The sequence below is a fragment of the Meles meles genome, chromosome X, assembly GCF_922984935.1.
Source record: "Meles meles chromosome X, mMelMel3.1 paternal haplotype, whole genome shotgun sequence".
NCBI classification, from domain to species: Eukaryota; Metazoa; Chordata; class Mammalia; order Carnivora; family Mustelidae; genus Meles; species Meles meles.
In genome coordinates this window covers 18,760,013-18,786,960 of record NC_060087.1, presented here as the reverse complement: position 1 = coordinate 18,786,960, position 26,948 = coordinate 18,760,013, and the positions used below count along the sequence as shown (strand labels likewise).

Here is a 26,948-nt window from a genome sequence, read left to right as displayed (position 1 = left end):
GAAGTGTCCCAGTATGAGTATTGGTTAGATTAGGAAAGATGTTTACCTTCAGATTAAAAGTTCATCAAGGACAGGGATATGTCTTTTATTACACATAACATCTTCTTTCACAGTGTTAAACACAAATGTGTTAAAATACTCCCTGTTTAAATATAAGCAGAAGTTGTGCTATCTCTCTAAACCTTTCTCTAAACCTTTCATATGGACTAACCAGTTATGGTAACCTTGAATTCCAGCCCATATTTTAGATCCCAGTTGAGTCTGAGAATAAGGTGTTATACAAAAATGTATATGTCATGGACCTACAAAATGAGCTTGCCTTTGTTTACTTCCCTTAGGTTTCTCTGATCTTCTCTTAGGTTTTTAGGTTTTCATAGAAATGGACATTTGATAGTAGACAGAGTATAATGACTGCATACTGATATTCAGCTTAACGAGAGAATAAAGTAGAATATGATAGCTGTAGTAAGAAGCATTCACTTTGATAAATATGGATGTCACTAATGCAAAATTAATTGGAATTGATGAATTTTTTGAACTTGGTGTTTTGCCTGATCTCTGATAGAATGTGTAGGGATATAAGAATTTGTAATGGAAGAATATTTTGTCCTTTTTTAGATTTAACTTCCTCATATAACACTTGTATTTAAATAGAAGCCAATGTGTTTCCTGTTACCCATCTTACTCAGCTAACAGCCATAACGAATCTAGTAATCATACTGTATCTGCTCAGATGGGTAAAGATTAAAAGCTGTTCTCACAACAATAAAATCTCAGTATTCTATTTTGTTCAACCTTCAAGTAATTGTTTAGGATCAAGAAGTCCGATGCACAACAGATAAATGGATAAAGAAGATGTGATATATTTATACAGTGGAATAGTACTTGGCCATCAAAAATGATATCTTGCCATTAGGAATGACATGGATGGAACTAGAGCGTATTATGCTAATTAAAATAAGTCAACCAGAGAAAGACAATTATCATATGATCTCCCTGGTATGAGAAATTTGAGAAACAAGACAGAAGTTCATAGGGGAAAGGAAGGAAAAATGAAACAAGATGAAACCAGAGAGGGAGATAAGCCATAAGAGACTCTTGATTTCATGAAACAAACTGAGGGTTGCTGAGGGGTGGGGGTTAGGGAGAAGGTGGTTGGGTTATGGACACTGGGGAGGGTATGTGCTATGCTGAGTGCTGTGAAGTGTGTTAAGACTGATGAGTCACAAACCTGTACCCCTGAAATGAATAATACATTATATGTCAATAATAATAATAATTAAGAAAAGTCCCATGTATACTTGGGCTTGGGGTACATGTTGAACCTCTGGGCACCTCTCAGTCTATCCTGAGAATGTCAGTTACCTGGATGAGCTATTGTCTCATTTTTTAGCCTTTGATTTTGAAATATTCTGGGTGCCATTTTCATAGTATAAACAACATATCTGAGTGCCAATGTGTTATTTTTATACCTTCTGGATTTCTTAAGGAGAAAATAGGCAAATAATATTTGGGTAATAGTTATGAATCTATGGTTATTGATAGAAAAGTAAATCTGGAGAAGGGAGTTGAGGGAAAGTGGAAGGGGAGATGAACCATGAGAGACTATGGACTCTGAAAAACAACCTGAGGGTTTTGAAGGGGTGGAGGATGGGAGTTTGGGCAACCAGGTGGTGGATAATAGGGAGGGCACGTATTGCATGGAGCACTGGGTGTGGTGCAAAAACAATGAATACTATTACGCTGAAAATTTTTAAAAAAAGAAGCATTCATAGCATAAATTTCACTCTAATATCTGCTTTTGCTGCATCCCATAGGTTTTGGAATATTGGCTTTTTCTTTTGTTTTGAAACATATTTTGATTTGCTGTTTCTTATTTAGCCCATCGTTTGTGCAGTAGTATGTTGTTTAATATTTACATATTAAATATTTAATATTTACATTGTAGAATTTCCAACTTGGTTTTACTGTTGATCTTTAGTTTTGTACTACTGTACTTTAAAAAATATATTTGGTATGATTTTTGTCTTCTAAAAAAAAAAGAAAAGTAAATCTGAGTGTCATTCCAAAAATGTCAACATCAACTACAATAGGAGGTCATGTTCATCTCCCCAGTTGTAAGATGATTTCACAGATAAGGACTAAAGAAGAGTGAGGTGCACAAGAACAAGGGGCCAAAATAGGAGCAACAGGGGTTAGGCAAAGGAGAGTTAAATAAGGTAAAGATTATGAAGCTTAAATGAATGGGGAGATTTATGAGTACTGATTTATGGAAAGCAGTGGTGTCTGGTAATCAAGTGGGGTTTTGTCTTTATTTTTACCATTTGATCTTTCCCTCTAGCCGACACTGCTGCTCTTCTTGACACTATGAGTTCTTGTTAATACATACCAGACTTATGTGATTTAAGTGGGGGATTTACAACACTGTTTGGAGGTACTCAATACATTATTGAGGTCAGCTGAGCAAGGAGAGAAGGGAAAGGAGGAAAAGGAAACTGCTGAGATGGAAATAGAAGTTTTGGTGACACATACCTGGTAAGCAAATTAATTATGTAGAGGGAACTGGCTCTTAGGCATTTTGCTATCAGGCTTCCTATTTTTTTAAATTAAAATCCTTCACAAAAACCTTTCCTATAATGTTTTCCTCCAAATAAATTGAATTTTTAATGCTTTGTAATGCTCTAAGCTGTCCAAAAAGTTACTTACATTTGTATAAAATGCAGCTGATACATGAACATAAATCTAGATTACTGCTTAGTCTTTTCTTTCATGTGAATTCTAAACATCTAGAGTTAGTCATATTTATCTGGTTGGTACAAATTAATAACTTACTCTTAAAACCACCATATTGAGTTTTCTTGAGTGGTCAACTATTACAACAATATGCACCATAACAATCAACCACACATATCTTTGTGACGTTTCATAATAAGCATTTATTTCTCAGGAGTCTGAGGGTAAGCGGTAGGTTGGCTGATACAGGCTAAGCTTCAGTGTCATGATTTTGCTGGGGTAACTCAGCTCCATCTTTCATCCAAAAGGTGAAATCATTTTTCACATGTCGGCCATTCTCCTCCTGAGATCAATAGGCTAACATGGTTGTGTTTTCTCATGATAGTGGCAGAAGTGCAAGAGAGTAAGCCCAATTTTAAAAGAGCTTATCTAAACATTGTGCACATAAATTCTGCTCTCTTTCCATTGACCAACACAAGTTATATGGCCTAATGCAAAACCAAGGGTGGGGAAATGGACTTCAAGTCTTTAACTGGAAGAACTACAAAGTCACATGGAAAATGGCATGGAATCAAAGAGGAAAAAAGAATTGAGGTCATTAATATAATCTAACATATTTTGTAAACCCAAATGTGACATTTCTCCTTTTCTCTTTTCAGATGTACATGCATAGGTATTTACACAGAAATATATACACAATGTATGTGTGTATATAATGTATACTCGTATCGTTAAAGAGTAGTGTTTTCTTATGCAGAAATATCGTTTTTTCTTAAATAAATACACAATGTTGAAACCCATTTGTGAGACAAAGGCAACGAGCCAGGCAACCTGAATCAATTTTTGTGATCAGTGGATTCTGCACCTCGCCCCCACATGCTTATTTGAAGTTGTAGTGCGTAAGAGTAGGATATTTCAAATTATTCAAGTAACCAAATAACCTCACATGATAAGATATTTTTCAGTACTTTCTTTGAATATGTTGGTCACATAGATAATCGTCATTTCTTTTAACAAAAAAGAAATCATGAATTTCAGTTGTTGTAAAGATGGCAAGGGGCAATTGCCTTGAATAAAACAGCAACACACAGAGGAAAAAAAGCCCACACACTCAGTAGGCATATCTTTCTCAGAATCCTATGTATTGTGAAGAGATAGATAAGTAATTGCCTTTAAAGAAATCTCAGCCTAGCCTTGCTCAGGTAACTGAGTCACTCTTTAACTTTGCCAATGTGACAGTTCCAATTTTTCACAAGCTCAGATAAATCACCAAACCTCACAGAGCTGAATATTATACCGTGTCTGCAACACTGCCAGATCTCACTGCCCTCTTCAGCCCAATCACAGAAGGCAGAAGTTACTCATCAAATAATTTTCTCTCCTTCAGCCTTGACCTTTAGTCACTGCTTATCTTATTTCTTAGTGCAACCTCTCTGCATTCTAACCCCCTTTTCTTGCTTGGGTTCTCATTACCATTTCTTGGGCCATTGAAAGAATTTCCTCAAAAGAACCTCTCCCCTCTCCCTACTCATCTAATGTAATCCATCATGTATAGTATTCTCATACCCTACTCAGTATCTTCCCACAAAATGCATATACACATGCAAGTCCAAGACCTCTGTGTTCTGCATCCTGGCTTTATTCTGGACCCTTCCTTTTTTTCCCAGTCTAATCTCCCAGCCCCTACTCACACATTAGTCAAGGCTGAACAGCTCATCCTAGTTTGCCTGGACTCTCCAGGTTTTAGCTGTGAAAGTCTTACAACAGTTCCAGGCAAACCTGAGTGGTTGATCACTCTAACATACTCTCATTCATTCAATCACACACACCGGGCAATTTATTTAATGAATACTTAATGAACACCTAATATGTACTAGGCATTGCTCTGGATGCTGGAGATTCATCAATAAACATGAAGACAAGGTCTTTTCTTATAGGCTTAAAAATTCTAATAGGAAGAGATAGATGATACAGAAAAGATAGACATATGTCATTGGTGACAACTGCTGTGAAGAAGAAAAAGCAAGGGAGAGTGAAGAAGTAAGTAGCTGGGTGGGTGATTTATCTTTACAGGGAAGAGGGAAGTTCTAACCAAACTTCAGGGAATAGGGAAGTTCTAACCAAACTTCTGTGTACATTCTATGGTTAACAGCTTGCCTGTCTCCTTGTGTGCCCTAAAATACCTGATTGATTCTTTCATGGATTCATTAATGTATTAACTTGCACCATAAAACCATAGTTTTACTTCAATACCTACCACCCCTAGACATGGTTTCAGAGACTGGTGACAAAAGAGTGAATGAAACTCACCTACTCCCCACTGTCATGGTTCTTACAATTAAGTACAAGAAAGATTTGAACCAACAATCACACAAATATGTTTATAATAGTAACATGTGATAAGTATTAAGAAGGAACTGAGTGGGAAACTATTGGGTATTTAACAGTAGGATTTAATTTTGATTCAGGAGTTAAGAATACTTGCAGAAAAATTGGTATCTGCGTGCCAAAGGACTAGGAGAATTAGCCAAGGGAGGGATATTGGGGAGGAAAAATGTTCTAGGCACAAGGAGAAGTACATGTGAACCTCTGAGGAAGGGAAATAAAAGCTTAGTCTGGAGAAGAAAGCAAGTCCATCTGTGTGGAGCACAGTGAGTGATAGGTGATGAGTGTTGAAAAAAGAGTAGAGACTAGATCAGGGAGGTTTTTGTAGCCTAAAGAATCGTGGTCTTGTTTACATTTTGGAATGACCTAGGATTTTATAAAATCCTGTTGCCTGGTTCCCTCTTTCGAGTTTCTGGTTTGGGGTACAGATCTGATGTTAGATTTTAAAATATTCCTCATTGATGAATATTTTCCCCAAGTATCATCTTTCACCTGTTTCTTCACACAAGAAAAGACCTCACCCCATTTTGTAGCTATTGGAACCCTGCATATTTTCCCCAGGTTCAAGTGTTAATTTTCTTGGAAATATCTCCTCCCTCTCCTGCTGGAAACATTATTCCCCTTTCTCTTTGCCCTTTGATGTCTTGTTTAGATGTAGCATTAAAGAGCCTCAGAAACTAACATTCTGATAAACTTTATGAACTGCTTTGAACTGTTTCTTACTTGCCTTATTTGTCTCTGCCTCATTTCCATTCCTCATGCTGCCTCTCAAAACCTTAGTACATAGACTTGACTGTGGTAGATATTAGGTATGAGTTGATTAAATTGAACAGACTACCACCTTAAGAGGAGACAAATGCACAGGACAGTACAATATCTCTAAATCTTGGATTTACATTCATGAGGGTGAATAAGCTTACATCCACTCACATTATTTGGCTGTCTTTAAGATAAGCACAGGCAAAAGTAAATAAAAAATTGTCATTTTTTATTTAGTGTTCTAAGCTGAGATGAAAAAAAGATCATGTTCTGCAGGCTCTAAATTTGATCTTACTTTAATGGTTTTATTTTCCATTATAAGTTTTTAAAAGTTGGGAATAAACATGCCGAACTCTTCTTTATTCATATTTTTCTGGTGAACCGTACATCTAAATAGTGTTCATTTGCTTTGGATGTTGCTGGCATCGTTTTTAGCTAGTGCTTCTGCTCTTGTTAAAGGCAGAATCCATTTTTATTTTTTAATCAAGAATTCTGTCTTTGATAGTGAGTTACTGAGAAGGGAATAGATAAAACCTGAGCTATCCAGAGGGAATTTCCCTGGCCTGCTTTGTGGAGATAGGCCAACATCAGGCAGGGTTATTAATCATGCTTCTCTTTATGGACCTCAAGTTCTTCTTGCTCCTATTGAAGAAAAACAAAATCATTTAAATGAAAACTCATATATTGTATATAAAACATTCTTGCATAGAAACTAAACATATATCATTAATTCCATAACCCATAAGCACAGATGAGAGGAATGCAGAATAATAATTCCATCCTAAAACTGCTGTATCATTTTGACTACCTTTGATGGCAGGTAGAATAAAAGTAAACTCAAAGAAATTTCAAAAGTAGGAAACATCTTATTTCATTGACAGAAAAGACCATTCCAGACTTGGTTAATTCATAGGTTCAATGATACCTTTAAGGATCAGGTTTTTCCAATATCTGCTTTGCCATCTTTCCTGTTGCAAAGAGGTCCTTAGGTTAATTCCTCTCATAATTATAAAGATGGCCACCACAATTGCAAGCATCACGTGGAAACACAACATCCAGAGGAACATTCCTTGGCCTTCTTTGGTCTCTAAAACAAACAAACAAACAAACAAAACAAAGCCAGGCAACACTTCCCCCAAAGTTACATTCTTGCTTGCCACTCAGAAGACTTCCTCTCACCATTTGTTGAAAAAATTATGCAACAATTCCATGTCCAGAGGAAATGGTACCACCACTGTGGGTTTAGTCCAGTCAAGAACCATCTCTTGGGACTGATGCCCCAAACACATGGCCCTGTAGAGGAGAGTAGAATACTCGAATAAGACAGAAAAGGTAAGAGAATGAGAACAGTGGGAAGGAACCAATTAACAATGTCTGCTATAACTGGCATGGGATTTGAGAGATACAAATTGTAGACCATTATATTTCTTCTTCAAACTGGGAGGTTATAACATTCAAATCAGAGACTTTAGGAAGACTACTTTAAATTTTGTTGATTTCAGAATTTAAAAAGTATGAGGAAAAGCCCTTTTTAAGAAAAAGCAGTACTCACATTAGCTTTTTATATTTTTTAAAATTTAATTTAATATTATATTTTTGTGTGTGTTCCAAAATTCATTGTTTATGTACCACACCTAGTGCTCCATATAATACATGCCCTCCTTAATACCACCACCAGGCTCACCTAACCCCCCACCCCTTTCCCCTTCAAAACCCTCAGTTTGTTTCTCAGAGTCCACAGTCTCTCATGGTTTTTCTCCCCCTCCGATTTCCCCCAACTCACTTTTCCTCTCCATCTCCCAATGTTCTCCATATTATTCCTTATGCTCCACAAGTAAGTGAAACCATGTGATAATTGACTCTCTATGCTTGACTTATTTCACTCAGCATAATCTCCTCCAGTCTCATCCATGTTGATACAAAAGTTGGGTATTCATCTTTTCTGATGGAGGCGTAATAATACTCCATTGTAGATATGGACCATATCTTCTTTATCCATCCATCTGTTGAAGGGCATCTTGGTTCTTTCCACAGTTTGGTGAGTGTGGCCATTACTGCTATGAACATTGGGGTACAGATGGCCTTTCTTTTCACTACATCTGGATGGATCTGTATCTTTGGGGTAAATACCCAGCAGTACAATTGCAGGGTCATAGGGAAGCTCTATTTTTAATTTCTTAAGGAATCTCCACACTGTTTTCCAAAGTGGCTGCACCAACTTGCATTCCCACCAACAGTGTAAGAGGGTTCTGCTTTCTTCACAACCTCTCCAATACTTGTTGTTTACTGTCTTGTTGATTTGGGCCATTCTAACTGGTGTAAGGTGGCATCAATGTGGTTTTGATTTGAATCTCCTTGATGGCTAGTGATGATGCACATTTTTTCATGTGTCTGTTGGCCATTTGTATGTCTTCATTGGAGAAGTGTCTGTTCATGTCTTCTGCTCATTTTTGACGCAATTATCTGTTTTGTGTGTGTTGAGTTTGAGGAATTCTTTATAAATCTTGGATATCAGCCCTTTGTATTGTCATGATGGAAGAACATTCCATGCTCATGGACCAGAAGAATAAACATTGTTAAAATGTCTATACTGCCTAGAACAATCTATACTTTCAATGCCACCCCAATCAAAATTCCACCGGTATTTTTCAAAGAGCTGGAAGAAACAGTCCTAAAATTTGTATGGAACCAGAAAAGACCCCAAATTACTAAGGCAATGTTGAAAAGGAAAAACAAAACTCTGGGCATCATGTTGCCTGATTTCAAGCTTTACTACAAAGCTGTGATTACTAAGGCAGCATGGTACTGGCACAAAACAGACACATAGACCAGTGGAACAGAGTAGAGAGCCCAGATATGGATGCTTAACTCTATGGTCAAATAATCTTTGACAAAGCAGGGGAAAATATCCGGTGGAAAAAAAGAGTCTCTTCAATAAATGATGCTGGGAAAATTGGACAGCTATATATAGAAGAATGAAACTTGACCATTCTCTTACACCATCACAAAGGTAAACTTGAAATGGATAAAAGGCCTCAACGTGAGGCAGGAATCTATCAAAATCCTAGAGGAGAACATAGGCAGTAACCTCTTCAACATCAGCCACAGCAACTTCTTTCAAGACATGTCCCCAAAGGCAAAGGGAACAAAAGTGAAAATGAACTATTGGGACTTCATCAAGATCAAAAGTTTCTGCACAGCAAAGGAAACAGTCAACAAAACAATGAGGCAACCCATGGGATGGGAGAAGACATTCGCAAACGACACTATAGTTTGTTATATTAAATCTTGCAAACTGGTCCCTGGCCTAGAGGATTTTAAATAACCAAGTCTGTACAAAAAACTTCCATGGTGGCCTCTGAATTTGTTTCTCCTGCTGTTCTTTTTTTTTTTTTTTTAAGATTTTATTTATTTATTTGACAGACAGAGATCACAAGTAGGCAGAGAGGCAGGCAGAGAGAGAGGGGGAAGTAGGCTCCCCACTGAGCAGAGAGGGCATGCGGGCCTCGATCCCAGGACCCTGAGACCATGACCTGAGCCTAATGCAGAGGCTTAACCCACTGAGCTACCCAGGCGCCCTGCTGTTCTTTTTCTTTTTAAATAAAACACCATTTTAGCATTGTAGACATTTTTACACTGTGTGTGTTTGCAGTGTGAAAATGTGATATTGATGGTACATTGGGAGACTGGGGAGCATGGAGTGGGTCAGGAGCTGGGGTCAGAGTTTGGAGTTGGGGTTTGGTTTAAGGAAGGTAATCTGTTATAGTTGGAGGGATTGACTCAGGCTAGGATAATGAGTGGATCTAAAATTGAGGGAGAAAGGGGATCGGGTTAATTGAACTGTGGCACTGAGGTAGGGGAGCAGTTCCCAGATTGGACAGTTGACTTTGACACAGAAGTAGAATTCTAATGGGTTCTTGTTAAATAGACTGGTGACTTTATAAATTACCCAGATGGAAAAAGTACTGCTTTCCTGCCCAGGAGACAGTACAACACTCTGTGGTGAGATGATTATTCTACTCATTTACACAGGGAATCTCAAATATCTGTGATGTTTTGACATCCAAAGAAGGTAACCACACCAGTCCATAGGTGGCTGGAAAATGTGGTGTGAGTAGCAATCCACAAAGATGGAGACCAGTGGGCAGCAGGAGTGGGGCGTCTTCCTTCAGTATGTTTGGCAGCAAAGGGCTAAGCAGAGGCTACAAGTCACAAACACGTTTACTGTCTCAGGTAAATCAAAAGTTTTCATTTTTTAATACATCTGGTCAGACATTTTTCCCTGAAAGCTAACTTCTCTTTGCTGAAAGTTTATCTTGGATTTTTGTATGGATGTCTCTAATTGTTTTTTTTTTCCTTATGCTTCTTAGTTTTGTTATATTAATCACATCAAATGCTATGGTTAACTTTCTCCCATTTCTTGGTTCTTTGAAACATTTGTATGAGAGGACTTTTGGGCGCCTGGGTGGCTTAGTTGGTTAAGCGTCCAATTTTTTATTTTAGCTTGGGTCATGATCTCAGGATTGTGAGATCAAGCCCCATGTTGGGCTCCATGAAGGGATTTGAGTCTGCTTGAGATTGTCTCCCTCTCCTTCTCCTGCTGCATCTCCCCACCATTCTCTCTTTCTCTCTCCTTCCCTCCCTCCCTCCCTCTCTCTCTCTCTCCCAAATAAATAAATAAATAAATAAATAAATAAAATCTTAAAAATAAAAGACAGGACTTCTAAGTTCCCTTGAATATCCAGTAAAGACTTTTTTGCAAAATCATCTGGCCTTGTTTTTTTTTTTTAAGATTTTATTTATTTATTTGACAGAGAGAGATCACAAGTAGACAGAGAGGCAGGCAGAGAGAGAGAGAGGGAAGCAGGCTCGCTGCTGAGCAGAGAGCCCGATGCAGGACTTGATCCCGGGACCCTGAGATCATGACCTGAGCCGAAGGCAGCGGCTTAACCCACTGAGCCACCCAGGCGCCCCCTCATCTGGCCTTGTTATCTTTTATGACACACGATTGCTGTTGTTCTTTTCCCCCTATTTTTTAGTTTCTTCAAATGTTACTGGTATTTGTATATATTCTAGTCCTTTTTGAGTCACTTTTGACATTTTTAATTTTTAGATTATCCATTTCATTTAATATTTTCAAAATATTGGGAATATTTCTTTTATATCAGTATCAGTTTTAGAATTGAAGGGTCAGGGGTGGGAGGTTGGGGGAACAGTTGGTGGGTAATGGGGAGGGCACGTTTTGCATGGAGCACTGGGTGTTGTGCAAAAAGAATGAATACTGTTACGCTGAAAAAAATAAATAAAATGGAAAAAAAATTCAATACAAAAAAAAAAAAAAGAATGGTTCATGGTACAAACCTGATTCTCACAGGTAAGATAAAGAGCCGAAATGTAGTTGAATAATACAGAATCATACAATTAAGCTGGAATATTAATCACCATGGTATTTTTTGAGGATCATGCTTCATACAGTAGGTTTTAGGGGAGGGAGTATCAAAATTGATATTGGCCAAGATTGAAGCATGTCATTATTTGGAAAATGCTACAACTACTGGTTTAACAGGTGGCAGAAGTCTATTGGTGGAGCAGTAACTTCCACTAGCCAGCTTTTACTTCCTCTCTTGCAGCCTAAAGGGTGGATTGCAATTTAGATTCATTTAAATATGAATTTACATGTATTGAAAGAAAGTAATGTGGTATGACGGAAATTCGTGCTGAAGTTGAGCTCCATGGGGATGAGTGTTTTTGTCATTTTTATTTTGTGTTGTGTTTCCAGAGACTGAGACAGTGCCTGGCTTATAGTAGGTGCTCAATAACTTTTTAAATGAAGGAAAATCTGAAAACCTAATTTAATACTCATAATGACTTTGTGATTATAATAGCCCTTATATGTGTTCACTGTATATCAGAAATCATTCTAATTCTTTACACGTTAATGTGTCTAAATCCTTATGAAATAGGAAATTGTGTAAAATAGTAACAGTTACATCTGTCTTTAAGTCATTTCTATATTGTTTTGATTACTGTGGTTTTTTTAATACCCCTTGAAGTCAGGAAGTTTGATAGTTCTAGATTTGTTCTTTCTCAAGATTGACTTGGCTATTTGTGGTCTTTGGTGGTTTCATATGAATTTTAGAATTTTTTTACTTCTGTTAAAAATGCTATTGAGATACACAATGGAGTATTATGCCTCCATCAGAAAGGATGAATACCCAACTTTTGTATCAACATGGACGGGACTGGAAGAGATTATGCTGAGCGAAATAAGTCAAGCAGAGAGAGTCAAGTATCATATGGTCTCCCTTATTTGTGGAGCATAACAAATAACATGGAGGACATGGGGAGATGGAGAGGAGAGGGAGTTGAGGGAAACTGGAAGGGGAGATGAACCATGAGAGACTATGGACTCTGAAAAACAACCAGAGGGTTTTGAAGGGGGGGGGTGGTGGGAGGTTGAGGAACCAGGTGGTGGGTGATAGGGAGGGCACATACTGCATGGAGCACTGGGTGTGGTGCAAAAACAATGAACACTGTTACGCTGAAAATAAAATTAAAAAAAAAGAAAACATATCTAAAAAAATGCTATTGAGGTTTGTATGGGGAACTGCGCTGAATATGTATATTGCTTCAGGGAGTATGGACATTTTCAATATTAAGTCTTCAAATCTATGAACATGGAATTTTGCTCCATTTGTTTAATAGTTTTTAATTATGAATTTAATTTAGCTCCTTAACTAAACTTAGACCTAAATATTTTATTCTTTTTGTTTTTTTTAAAGATTTTATTTATTTATTTGACAGAGAGAGCATAAGTAGGCAGAGAGGCAGACAGAGAGAGAGAGGGAAGCAGTCTCCCCACCGAGCAGAGAGACTGATGCGGGGCTTGATCCCAGGACCCTGAGATCATGACCTGAGCTGAAGGCAGAGGCTTAACCCACTGAGCCACCCAGGTGCCCCACTTTTTGTTGCTATTTTAAATGAGATTATTTTTTAATTCGTTTTTCAACTAGTTCATAGTTAATATAACTGATTTTTTGAGTAAGAAATCTTCCATTTTTATTGAGAAATAATGGACACACATGAGTGTATAAATTTAAAGTGAACATCGTGGTGGTTTGATTTACATATATTGTGAAATGATTACAAAAATAGGTTCACCTAACATTCATCTTATCATATAGATACAATAAAAAGAAAAGAAAGAAGAAAAAAGAGGAAGAATTTCTTCTTGTGATGAGAACTCTTAAGATTTACTCTCTTAACAGCTTTCCTGTGTATTATACAACATTAGATACAGTTATATTATAACATTACCAGAATTTACTTACCTTATAACTAAAAGTTTGTACCATTTGACCACCTTCCTCCAATTCTCCCCCACTCCATGACCTCTGGTAGCCTCAAATCTCATCTCTTTTCTATCAGTTTTGTTTTTTAGATTCTATATGTAAGTGAGATGATATAGTGTGTATTTCTCTGCCTTATTTTATTTAACACAATGCCTTCAATTTCTATGCATGTTGTTGCATAGAATGCATAGAAATAGGAAATCGCTAGGATTTCCTATTTTTATGGTTGAATAATAACCCATTGTGTGTGCATGTGTGAGTATGCACACTTCTTCATCCTTTCATCCATCAGTAGACACTTAGGTTGTTTTCTTATCTTGGTTGTTGTAAATAATGCTGCTGTGAACATGGGTGCAGACATCTTTCTTAGTGTTTTCATTTCCTTTGGATATATTCTCAGAAGTAGAATTGCTAGCTTATATGGTAGTTCTATTTTAAATTTTTTGAGACCCCTCCATACTGTTTCCATGGTAGATGTATAAGTTTACAGTACCACCAGCAATGCACAAGGGCTCTCTTTTTTCCATATTCATGCCAGCATGTATTAGGCTTGTCTTTTTGATGATGGTCATTCTAAAGGTGTGAGGTGATACCTCATTGTGGTTTTAATTTGCATTTCCCTAATGGCTAGCAATGTTAAGCATTTTTTCATGTATCTATTAACCTTTCATATATCTTCTTTTGAGAATTGTCTTTTCAGGTCCTTTGCCCATGTTTTAATGGGGTTATTATTATTTTGAAAGTGTATTATTTTTATTTTATTTTTTTGCTGTCTCATTCTATGTGTTCTTCATATATTTTGGATATTAACCACATATAAGATAAATAATTGGGAAATATTTTATCCCATTCCATAGGTCATCTTTTTACTTTGTAGATGGTTTCTTTTGCTTTGCGAAATCTTTTTAATTTGATGTACTCCTACTTGTTGATTTATAATTTTGTTACTTGTGCCTTAGGTATTTATTCAAAAAATCATCGCCAAGATCCATATCAAAGAACTTTGTTCCTATGTTTTCTTCTAGAAGTTTCTTGGTTCCATATAAATTTTAAGAGTATCTTTTTTACTGTTGTAAAAAGTGCCATTGGAAACTTGATAGGGATTGTATTTAATCTTTCGTGGCTTTTGGTAGTACTGAAATTTTCACAATCTTAATTTGTCTAATCTATGAACATATGGGGTACAGTTCTACTTATTTGTGTCCTCTTTGACTTCCTTCATCAAAGTCTTAGAGTTTTCAGGGACGCCTGGATGGGTCAGTTGGTTAAGCATCTGCCTTTGGTTCAGGCTGTGATCTCAGATCCTTGGGATCAAGTCCCATGTCAGTCTCTCTGCTGCATGGAAATCTGCTTCTCCCTCTCCTCCCCACTCAAACTCTCTCTTGCTCTCTCTGTCTGTCTCACTCCCAAATAAAATAAAATCTTAAAAAGTTTTACAGTTTTCAGAGGAGAGGGCTTTTACCTTCTTAAATTTATTTCCAAGTACTGTATTGATTTTAATGATACTGTAAGTGGGATTAATTTCTTTATTCCTTTTTCAATTCATTGTGATTTGTGTATGTTAATTTTGTATCCTGCAACTTCACTGAATTCATTGATTAGATCTAACAGTAATAATAATTACACTAGTGATAGTAGCAAAGTGTAGCTACTAAAAGTAGTTGTCTAGGAATGTGCAGCAGCTTAATGAAGTTATTGTCTATAAGCCAGTGTGGCATTAGCAGTTACCATTAGCTTTATTGAATGTCTAAGAAACTGTTACAAATAAGCACATTTCACTATTTTTACACTGAGTTTAAGTCAAAGCATCCTCATTAATTGCATGTTTCCTGATGTCAGAATTTGTGTTACATTAATTGAATGTGTGTTCTTTTGTTTATGTAAGTGGTACCAGCCTTTCTTAAATTCACATCTTTGAAAAACATTTAATCTACTTTCTTTTTTTTAAATATTTTATTTATTTGACAGAGAGAAATCACAACTAGGCAGAGAGGCAGGCAGAGAGAGAGGAGGAAGCAGGCTCCCTGCGGAGCAGAGAGCCCGATGCGGTGCTAGATCCCAGGACCCTGGGATCATGACCTGAGCCGAAGGCAGAGGCTTTAACCGACTGAGCCACCCAGGCGCCCCTAATCTACTTTCTTTTAAGAAATCTAATTTTTTTAGTTGGAAATGGAGTATTTTCTTAAGTTTTTATTTAACTCCTGGCTAGTTAACATACAGTGTTATGTTAGTTTCATGTTTACAATATGGTAATTTGTCACTTACAAATCACCCTGTGCTCATCCCAATAAGTGTACTCCTCAATCCCCATCACCTATTTCACCCATCCCCCTACCTCCCCTCTGATAATCATGAGTGTGTTCTTTATAATAGTTAAGAGTCTGTTTCTTAAACAAAAACAAAACTGGCGGCATCACGTTACCCGATTTCAAGCTTTACTACAAAGCTCTGATCACCAAGACAGCGTGGTACTGGCATAAAAACAGACACATAGACCAGTGGAACAGAGTGGAGAGCCCAGATATGGACCCTCAACTCTATAGTCAAATAATCTTCGACAAAACAGGAAAAAATATTCAATGGAAAAAAGACAGTCTCTTCAATAAATGGTGCTGGGAAAACTGGACAGCGATATGTAGAAGAATGAAACTCGACCATTCTCTTACACCGTACACAAAGATAAACTCGAAATGGATAAAAGACCTCAACGTGAGACAGGAATCTATCAGAATCCTAGAGGAGAACATAGGCAGTAACTTCTTCTATATCAGCCACAGCAACTTCTTTCAAGATATGTCTCCAAAGGCCAAGGAAACAAAAGCAAAAATGAACTTTTGGGACTTCATCAAGATCAAAAGCTTCTGCACAGCAAAGGAAACAGTCAACAAAACAAAGAGGCAACCCACGGAATGGGAGAAGATATTTGCAAATGACAGTACAGACAAAAGGTTGATATCCAGGATCTATAAAGAACTTCTCAAACTCAACACACACAAAACAGATAATCATATCAAAAAATGGGCAGAAGATATGAACAGACACTTCTCCAACGAAGACATACAAATGGCTATCAGACACATGAAAAAATGTTCATCATCACTAGCCATCAGGGAGATTCAAATTAAAACAACATTGAGATACCACCTGACACCAGTTAGAATGGCCAAAATTAGCAAGACAGGAAACAACGTGTGTTGGAGAGGATGTGGAGAAAGGGGAACTCTCTTACACTGTTGGTGGGAATGCAAGTTGGTGCAGCCACTTTGGAGAACAGTGTGGAGATTCCTGAAGAAATTAAAAATAGAGCTTCCCTATGACCCTGCAATTGCACTGCTGGGTATTTACCCCAAAGATACAGATGTAGTGAAAAGAAGGGCCATTTGTACCCCAATGTTTATTGCAGCAATGGCTACGGTCGCCAAACTGTGGAAAGAACCAAGATGCCCTTCAACGGATGAATGGATAAGGAAGATGTGGTCCATATACACAATGGAGTATTATGCCTCCATCAGAAAGGACGAATACCCAACTTTTGTAGCAACATGGACGGGACTGGAAGAGATTATGCTGAGCGAAATAAGTCAAGCAGAGAGAGTCAAGTATCATATGGTCTCCCTTATTTGTGGAGCATAACAAATAACATGGAGGACATGGGGAGATGGAGAGGAGAGGGAGTTGAGGGAAACTGGAAGGGGAGATGAACCATGAGAGACTATGGACTCTGAAAAACAACCAGAGGGTCATGAAGGGGTGGTGGGGGGGGTGGGGGGGTGGGGGGGGAGGTTGAGGAACCAGGTGGTAGGTAATAGGGAGGGCACGTACTGCATGGAGCACTGGGTGTGATGCCAAAACAATGAACACTGTTATACTGTAAATAAACAAATAAAAATAAATAAATATAAAAAAGAGTCTGTTTCTTGTTTTGCCTCTCCTCGCTAAGAAATCTAGTTTTTAATATTAGTTGTTAATCAAAAATCTGTGAGCATTGTGTTTCAAATAAAGATTAGGAACAAGAGGAGCTCATGTCAGCATATATATGACTTTCTTATAAATTCAGTGTGCCTGATCACCATAATTATTTTCATATTTCTGTATTTAGTGAACATAAAAAACACAATTAACAATTTTCAGCTTTTCCATTTGAACCACAAATTCTTTTTTTTCTTTTGGGTTTTGATTTTATTTTATCTTGTAAAATATAAAAAGTTTAAAAAAACTGCTTAAAAACATTTTTTTAAAACAACATGAAGTTTTTGTAACTTTATGAAGGTAAGGGTGGTCTAACCAAATGAACCCAAAGAATATGGAAAAAAGAATGTTGGGCAAGTGGCACTGGGTAGATTGAAAGTATCAGGTGGCTAGAATTACTTGCATGGCAGAAACTGAGTAATCTGATGGAAACATAAGAAATATCTGTGGATGTATATCTATAATCAGGCAGTGTGTTCTCTCCCTTTGATCTACGTCAAGAAAGAATTTGAGGGGTGCCTGGGTGGCTCCGTGGGTTAAGCCTTTGCCTTTGACTCGGGTCATGGTCCCAGGGTCCTGGGATTGAGCCCCTCATCGGTCTCTGCTCTGCGGAGAGCCTACTTCCTCCTCTCTCTCTGCCTGCCTCCCTGCCTACTTGTGATCTCTGTCTGTCAAATAAAGAAATAAAATCTTAAAAAAAAAAGGAAAGAATTCGAGCCAAGAGTAGTGGTTACAATTATAAGGTCAAACACTAGTGCCTGTGATTGCTAGCTTCTTCCTATAAGACTAGAGTGGAAAGGGTGTCTGGGGCTGTAATCATTATGCTATATCTTCCATACACTAACAGTAAGCAGAAAGCTACTTCGACTCTACTTTAACCCTGTTATGAATGTTAGTACAATATAAGTTTCAGGAGGGTGGGCCTTTATTTTATTCACTGTTGTGTCCTATGTGCCACACTACTGGGCATAATCTTGGTGCACTGAAATATTTGAGTGAATTAATGAATTAATATGGACTCATTCCTTCTGAGAAGCTCTTTCAAAGGAGGAATACAAACTAACTGGTCAACTTTAGTAAGTGTGAATTCAGGTTCAGAGAATCCAAAGAATCCAAATCCGAAGTAATCCAAAGATTAGTACAATCTGCAAAAACATGTAAGAATGATGGAACATCCCAGCGGTGCAAAATATATCAGGATCAAGCACTTTTAAAAGACCTGTTTACTAGGTTGGGTTTCATGTGAATTTGTGACTAATAAGAAAAAAGGCTTGAATTCAACTTAAACAATTAATTACTTTGTTATTTCTTTTGTACATCTAACATGGGTTATGCTGGGTATCATTAACCTGGAGAGGGAAATCTGTTGTTTTCTGCCTCTTTCCAAAGTAGAAAGAAAGTCTAAATAAATTACAGTATACCCATATCTTAACGATGTTGTAAAGGGACCTTATTATATTCTTGGAAGTGTGTGTGTGTGTGTGTGTATGTGTGTGTGTGTGTGTGTGTGGTGAGGAAGGAAGAGGTACTCAAAGTTCTATTCTGCTGGCTGTTTTTGTCTCTTTCCTCTCTCTGGTTTTATTCTTAATTCATCAGTTCTCATCAGCTTCTATTATAAGATCCCTGTAATTTAATCTCTAGGCATTAGCTGGGATTCTAACCCTACTGTACTCTTCACTATCTGTTGCCAAAATTTCAGTCATTAAATGATTACACTGGATATTGTAAAAATAAATTCTTATAAACAAAACCACTATGTCAGAATCTCATGACCAACATGAAAAATGAAAATGGTGTTTTCAGTACAGTTTTAGACAAAAATAAGGAAGAAGCTGTAGTAATTAGAGGAACACTGTCATATAAATTAGAAGAAACAAATATATTTTAGAAATCTCTTAAATGTTTGGTTTTTCTCTTTTAATTTTCTTATACCTCCCACCAGAAATAATATTGTTAAAAAATAGTGATTAAATGTTTGAGTATGAAAATGATAACATGTTAACAGAATCAATAAATAAGGTTGAATTTGGCTGAAAACAAAAGATATTTATGTAAAAAGAATAGAAATAAAATAATTGTATTAGAAGTAGGAGGAGATAAATTTACATCATGCAATGTGTATTTTTTCTAGTGATTACATGCATCTGATAGCTATTATGTATTTGGAAAATAAATGAGAAAATCTGAAATCTACTTTCAGTTTCAGTGACAAATCCAGTACCTTTCTTGGTCCATTTGATGTTTAGTTCCACAATTAAAGTTTCATAATGGCAAAAAAACAGACAAAGATGATTCCAGAGTTCTTGACTTCCAGTGTAGTGTCCCTTCTAATACCTCTACTTACTTTACTAAAGAAAGTTACTACTTGTGATAATTTCTGTAAAAGATAATAGAGAATTTCCTTGTCTAGTGGAGATAACCAAGAAAAACAAAAACTGTAACACTGGGTCTCAACTACAGCAGCATCAACATCTTTGGGGAACTTTAGCTAGAAATGCAGAAGACTTAAACCTACTGAATGACACTCTGAATTTTTTATAAAAAGATCTGACCAATATCCCCATTAATGCTTGATAAGCAGTAATATAGAAGAATATGGGAAGGGCACCCAGTAGAATCTGGCTGTGGGTAAGATGTGCTATAGAGTGAAGGGATGCATACAGAAAGCTGCAAACAGAGAAAAACAGCATAGGCAGTGGCACAGAAGAATTAAAGCAAATGAATTAAAATAAATTCAGAGACCAGAAGATAGTTTGATATGGCTATAACACAGAATGCATAGATGAAAATTTGTCAAAATATTTGTAAACATTTAAATGTACATGTATACTCAAGATGATCATTGATTTTCATTATTTAAAAGGAGTGTTGAACAAATGTGTTGGCACTAGTTGGAGGATAATGTGTTCATTTATTCAGCCACTATTGATTGAATGCATCCAATATGTCTGGCACCGTACTAGGCAAATATGGTGAGCTTTTGGGAACAGATAGCAGGGACAATACATGAGGAAATGATGAAAAAGACAGAGAGCTAGGTAATAGAATCTGTAGTAATCCAAGTGAAAAAGTAATTATACCCAAGCCACTGACTGACAAAATGGAGGAACAAGGAATAAATTTAAGGGAGATTTTATATAATGACTTACCATGACTTCTTTTTTTTTTTTTTTTTTTTTTTTTAAAGATTTATTTATTTGACAGATAGAGATTACAAGTAGGCAGAGAGGCAGGCAGAGAGAGAGAGAGGAGGAAGCAGGCTCCCAGCCAAGCAGAGAGCCCGATGCGGGGCTCGATCCGAGGACCCTGGGATCATGACCTGAGCTGAAGGCAGAGGCTTTAACCCACTGAGCCACCCAGGCGCCCCCTTACCATGACTTCTTGACTGATGGACTTAGAGGGGAGTGGTGTCAGGACAAGTTTGGGTTTTTCTTATAGATTTTATTTGAGTAGAGAGAACAAAAGAGAGAAGGCACAAGAGGGGGGAATATCAGAGAGAGAAGCAGACTCCACACTGAGCAGTGAGCCTAATGTGGGACTCGATCCTGGGACTCCAAGATCATGACCTGAGCCAAAGGCAGATGCCCAACCAACTGAGCCACCCAGGCACCCCAAGTTTAGGGTTTCTGAAGTGAGTAACAAGGGTCAATTTGTATTTATCTTTCCAGTAAAATGGGAAATAATAAGTACACTTAACCTAGTATGTATGAGTCCCTACTGAGTTAAGAACTGTGTTAAACGCTCACTTAAGTCTCACAAAAGCTTTTTGAGTTAGTATCAGTTTATTTCATTTTATAGATTTTATAGATTTCATTTTTTTAATATTTTATAAGCTCAGTGATTAAGCCTAAGTTACCAAGCTAAGAAAAGGAAACACGGGCAAATCTAAACATAGTCTTACCATACAATATAGCAATTATACCTCTAATATTTACCCATCTGATTGGAAAACGTATATCCACACAAAAACCTGCACATAAATATTTATATCAGCTTTTCTCATTGCCAAAACCTGAAAGCAACCAAGATATTCTCAGAAGATGAATGGATAAACAGACCATGGCTCTTCCATACAATTGAATAATACTCAGGAATAAAAAGGAATGAACCATCAAACCAAAGACAGAGATGATCCTTATTTGCATATTGATAAGTGGAAGAAGTCTGTTTGAAATGACTATATCCTGTGGGATTCCATTTATATGACATTCTGTAAAACACAAAACTATAGAGTTAGTAAAAATTGATCAGTGTCAGAGGGTGTGCAATTGCCCCTCACTGAATAATTGTCATGATTGCCCCTCCAGTTGAATAATTGTAATCCTTTACTCTCTTTCAAGTCTCCTAAACTCATAAGGTTACACTTACTTTGGTGCTAATACTAGGTATTATCAATAAATTAGTCCATTTAGTAGACACTCGAGCATGCTGTACACCCCAGAAATGATGCCATTTCTTATCCCCCATTTCTCCTATCTTCAATTCTCCCACCCTTGACTCATATATGAAAGAGTCTCATGGCCAGGTTTGGTGTGGGTACATTCAGTGCCCAGGGCTCCTCCCCAGTTGGCTCAGCTATCTTTATTAGCTAAGTGCCCTTGGAGAAGTTAATCAATCTCTGAAAAATATAGTTTGCAATAGTAGTTAATTGATTTTTTAAATGAAGAATAAGTTATGTGATCAACATTTGGAATAGTACCTAGTATATTGTAAGTGCTCAATAGATACTAACGATTACCAAAAATCATCAATTCCATGACCCACATTTTATCACATTTTGACTTCTCTCAAATGAGCATATTTTATAATTGCTGGCACCTTAGATTCATAGAAATGTGTTATTATCTGAACGGTTTTCCCCTATTTTATCCACCTATGGGAGAAATTGTTTGAGGGGGGAAAGTCTTACAGATAAGCCAATACCTGACACCATGTTAATTTACACTCCTTAACCCCTGCTCTACCCTTACCAGGGTTAGACAGTCATTATGAGAGAAACCTATTCACCATAAACCCAATATTATCTCAGAGAATGCTCACAGAGATAATGTCAGATATTTTTACAACCCCATTTCACAGGTAAATAAATCAAGTTTTGGGAAGGTCAACTGATGTGGCCGTGAGCACCCACTGAACAAATTACTGAGCCATGAGCATTCAAACCCAATTAGTCTCTGAAGCTCAAGGAGAGCTTAAATCCCATCCAGGAACTGAAAGGAGAATGTATTCATTTCTAGGGCTGTTGTAACAAAATACCACAAACTGAGTGGCTTAAAGCAACTGAAATTTATTCTTTAACAGTTCAGGAGGCTAGAAGTCTTTTCTTTTTTAATTTAAATCCAATTAATTAACATATCATTTAACATTAGTTTCAGAGGTAGAGTTCAGGGATTGATCAGTCTTACATAATACCCAGGGCTCATTACATCATATGCCCTCCCTAATGTCCATCACCCAGTTATCCCTTCCGCCAACCCTCTCCCCTCCCTTTGAGCAGCCCTCAGTGTATTTCCTATGATTAAGAGTCTTTTGATTTGTCTCCGTCTGCGATATCTTCTTGTTTTATTTTTCTCTCCCTTCCCCCATGTTCATCTGTTTTATTTCTTTTTTTTATTTATTTATTTGATAGAGAGAGATATCACAAGTAGGCAGAGAGGCAGGCAGAGAGAGGGAAGAAGCAGGCTCCCTGCTGAGCAGAGGGTCCAATGCGGGGCTTGATCCCAGGACCCTGAGATCATGACCTGAGCCGAAGGCAGAGGCTTTAATCTACTGAGCCACCCAGGCGCCTCCATCTGTTTTATTTCTTAAATTCCATAGATGAGTGAGATCATATGATAATTAACTTTCTCTGACTAATTTATTTCACTTAGCATAATACCCTTTAGTTCCATCTATGTCATTGCAAATGACAAAATTTCATTGTTTTGATGACTGAGTAGTATTCTATTATGTGTGTCTCTGTGTGCGTATATATACACACACATCTTTATCTATTTATCTGTCAAGGGACATCTGAGCCCTTTCCATAGTTTGGCTATTACAGACATTGCTGCTATAAACATTGTGGTGCAGGTGCCCCTTTGGATCACTACATTTATATCTTTAGGGTAAACACCCAGTAGTGTGATTGCTGGGTTGTGGGGTAGCTCTATTTTCAACTTTTTGAGAAACCTCCATACTGTTTTCCAGAGTGGCTGCACCAGCTTGCATTCCCACCAACAGTGTAGGAGGGTTCCCCTTTCTCCACATGCTTGCCAACATCTGCTGTTTCCTGACTTGCTAATTTTAGGAGGCTAGAAGTCTTAACATCAAATTTTTGGCTTGGCCGTTCTCTGTCTAAAGTCTCTAGGAAAGCATCTGTTCTATGCCTTTCTCTTAGCTTCTGCTGGTTACTGACACTTCTTGATGTTCCAGATCTCTTCATCTGTCTTCACAGGACAGACATTCTCCTCTCTGTTTCTGTGTCCAAAATTCCTTCTTCCTATAATGACCCCGGTTGTATTGAATATAGGGCCAACCTTCATCCAGTATGACTTCATTGTAACTGGATACCTATATCTGCCAAAAACTGTAAGGCCACATTCAAGAATATTGTTTTTCTAGGTTGTTATGAATTTTAGGGGCTTGCCGTTTAACCCACTATAGACAATAATAGTATAGTACAGAAGGCTATCTGTGTGCGTGTGCATGCGTGCGGTGCAGAAGCTAGCAGCAGATTGGGAGGGAAGGAGTGTAGGAATTTTTTTTAGAGATTGTATTTATTTGTCTGACAGAGAGGGAACACAAGTAGGGGAAGTTGGAGAGGGAGAAGCAGGCTTCCCACTGAACAGGAAGCCCCATGAGGGGCTCCATCCTGGGACCCTGGGATCATGACCCAAGCAGAAGGCAGACACTTAAGGACTGAGCCACCCAGGTGCCCCTAGGGGTATTTTTAGTATGTGTATGACTGAGTACTTTCTTGGCTCTAGGCTCTGTACTACTGGGCAAACAGTATTACATTTAACCCTGTAACAATCCGGTGCCATAAATATTGTTCTGTTGGCTCTACAGAGAAGAAAGTTGATGTTTAGCAATGATGTTTAACAAGGCCACAGAGTTAAGAGGCTCTCTTAACTTGGATTACTTGGATACTTGGATACTTGGATTCATATGCTACATTGTCTACTTACAAAACCTGTCAAGTTAAACACTAGTCTCTACTACTTTAACACTTTGACAGAACAGCATTAAGTAGTGGTGATTAGAAGGGTGAGAGGCAACGGAGAAGTCTAAGTTTATGCGAGTTGAAATTCGAATTAGGGGACTAGTTGGTACCGTGAATAAATACTAAAATGAGGAGACTGTCTGAAGGCAAGATGTGAAGTTTTCTATGGTTTTGGTTGAGAAAGGGAGTAGGGTTGGTAAAAGGCAGTCCAGATTAAAATACACGTTGACGCACATTGATGTGAAGGATCTGCAGCTTAAACCAAGGGTGATCATTTCATGGTCTGTGGTGATCCTCAGTTCGACACAGCGTCATTTCTCAGTAGCTGGTAACCAGGTCCTTGTCATCAGGCACAAAGCCACCCACCTCACGTACTCCAGACCACCACAAACACATCTCTTTTTTACTCTGTTTTCTGTTTCGCGTTGTTCAAATTCATTGAAAATATATTGACTCCAGCTTTGCGCAGTGGCAGTATCGTAGCCAATGAGGTTTATCCGAGGCGCGATTATTGCTAATTGAAAATATATTGACTCTAAAAGGACAAAACCAGACAGTTCTCATGTTTGTGTTTGCGTTTCCTAACTAAGTAAGTGTAGCTTCAGCCATTCTTTCACGTGTAATCAGAAGCCACTGTCCTCATTTTAGCTCTGTTTTGGCCTTTACATGTGTTCTCTGCAATCTCTAGCTGATTGTGTGCCAAGGTGAGTCACTTTTCAGGTGACTTGTTAAGGCTGTTTGCAAAAACTTCTACCACAAAAAGAGTACAGGATTGGCTTGGTACTTTTTTAAAAAAAAATTGCTTTCAAGATTAGATGCAATGATTCCAGTATGAAAATGCTAATGGGGGGCGCCTGGGTGTCTCAGTGGGTTACAGCCTCTGCCTTCAGCTCAGGTCATGATCCCAGGGTCCTGGGATTGATATTGGGCTCTCTGCTCAGCGGGGAGCCTGCTTCCTCCTCTCTCTCTGCCTGCCTCTCTGCCTACTTGTGATCTCTGTCTGTCAAATAAATAAATAAATTCTTTAAAAAAAGAAAATGCTAATGGGAACATTGCACTAATTTTTCATGTTGGTTAAAACAAAAACAAACTGCAAAGTATCTTTAACAACTATGAAAATTATAGCTGGTGGACTTTTTAGTGTTTGCAAATATACCCAATTTTTCTAGGTGATACTTAACATTGTATTGTATAAAATAGATTTAATGTCAATTATTGGAGCACAGTAAAAGTAGTATTTGGCAATGTGAAATTGCAATTCAGAATATTTTTTAACATTTTTTTTCTTTTTAGAATTTATTTTCATTTATTTGACAGAGAGAGATCACAAGTAGGCAGAGAGGCAGGCAGAGAGAGAGGGGGAAGAAGCAGGCCCCCTGCTGAGCAGAGAGCCCTATGACCTGAGCCGAAGGCAGAGGCTTAACCACTGAGCCACCCAGGCACCCCTGCAATTCAGAATATGGAGAGAGAATCCCTTATTTATTTTCGTGCTTTTATTTAAATTCCAGTTAGTTAACATACAGTGTACTATTACTTCCGGGTGTGCGATATAGTGATTCACCACTTCTGTACAACATTCTGTGATCATCACAACAACTGCACTCCTTAATGTGCGTCACTGGTTCCACCCATCCCTCCCCCAACCACTTCCCCTCAGTAACCAGCAGTTTGTTCTCTAAAGTTAAGAATCTGTTTCTTGGCTTGTCTCCCTCTCTCCCTTCCTCTTTTTCCTTTTGTTCATTTGTTTTGTTTCTTAAATTCCACATATGAGTGAAATCATATGATGTTTTTCTTTTTTTTTTTTCCTTTTTATTAATTTTTTCAGCGTAACAGTATTCATTCTTTTTGCACAACACCCAGTGCTCCATGCAAAACGTGCCCTCCCCATCACCCACCACCTGTTCCCCCAACCTCCCACCCCTGACCCTTCAAAACCCTCAGGTTGTTTTTCAGAGTCCATAGTCTCTTATGGTTCGCCTCCCCTCCCCAATTTATTTATTTATTTTCAGCGTAACAGTATTCATTGTTTTTGCACAACACCCAGTGCTCCATGCAGTACGTGCCCTCCCTATTACCCACCACCTGGTTCCCCCAACCTCCCACCCCTGCCCCTTCAAAACCCTCAGGTTGTCTTTCAGAGTCCATAGTCTCTTATGGTTTGCTTCCCCTTCCAATTTCCCTCAACTTCCTTTTCCTCTCCATCTCCCAATGTCCTCCATGTCATTTGATATGCTCATTATATGTTTATAAAAAAAAAGAATGGTGTTTTTCTTTTAAGAGAGATTCCTTTATTTAAAAAAAGGCAAGAGGGGCGCCTGGGTGGCCCAGTGGGTTAAAGCCTCTGCCTTCAGCTCAGGTCATGATCCCAGGGTCTTGGGATCCAGCCCCACATGGGGCTCTATGCTCAGCAGGGAGCCTGCTTCCTCCTCTCTCTCTGCCTGCCTCTCTGCCTACTTGTGATCTCTGTCTCTCAAATAAATAAATAAAATCTTAAAAAAAAGGCAAGAACATTATTTTCATATAGTATTGGTTTCAGATAATAACCA

The 26,948-nt window shown here is 37.9% G+C and overlaps 1 non-coding gene across 1 annotated transcript; it reads left to right on the top strand.

Moving 5' to 3' along the window:
- Positions 1-24,859: 24,859 nt before the first annotated feature.
- Positions 24,860-25,000, top strand: LOC123935605. The gene has a single exon (XR_006816923.1). It is a non-coding gene; the product is annotated as a U4 spliceosomal RNA (small nuclear RNA).
- Positions 25,001-26,948: the final 1,948 nt, after the last annotated feature.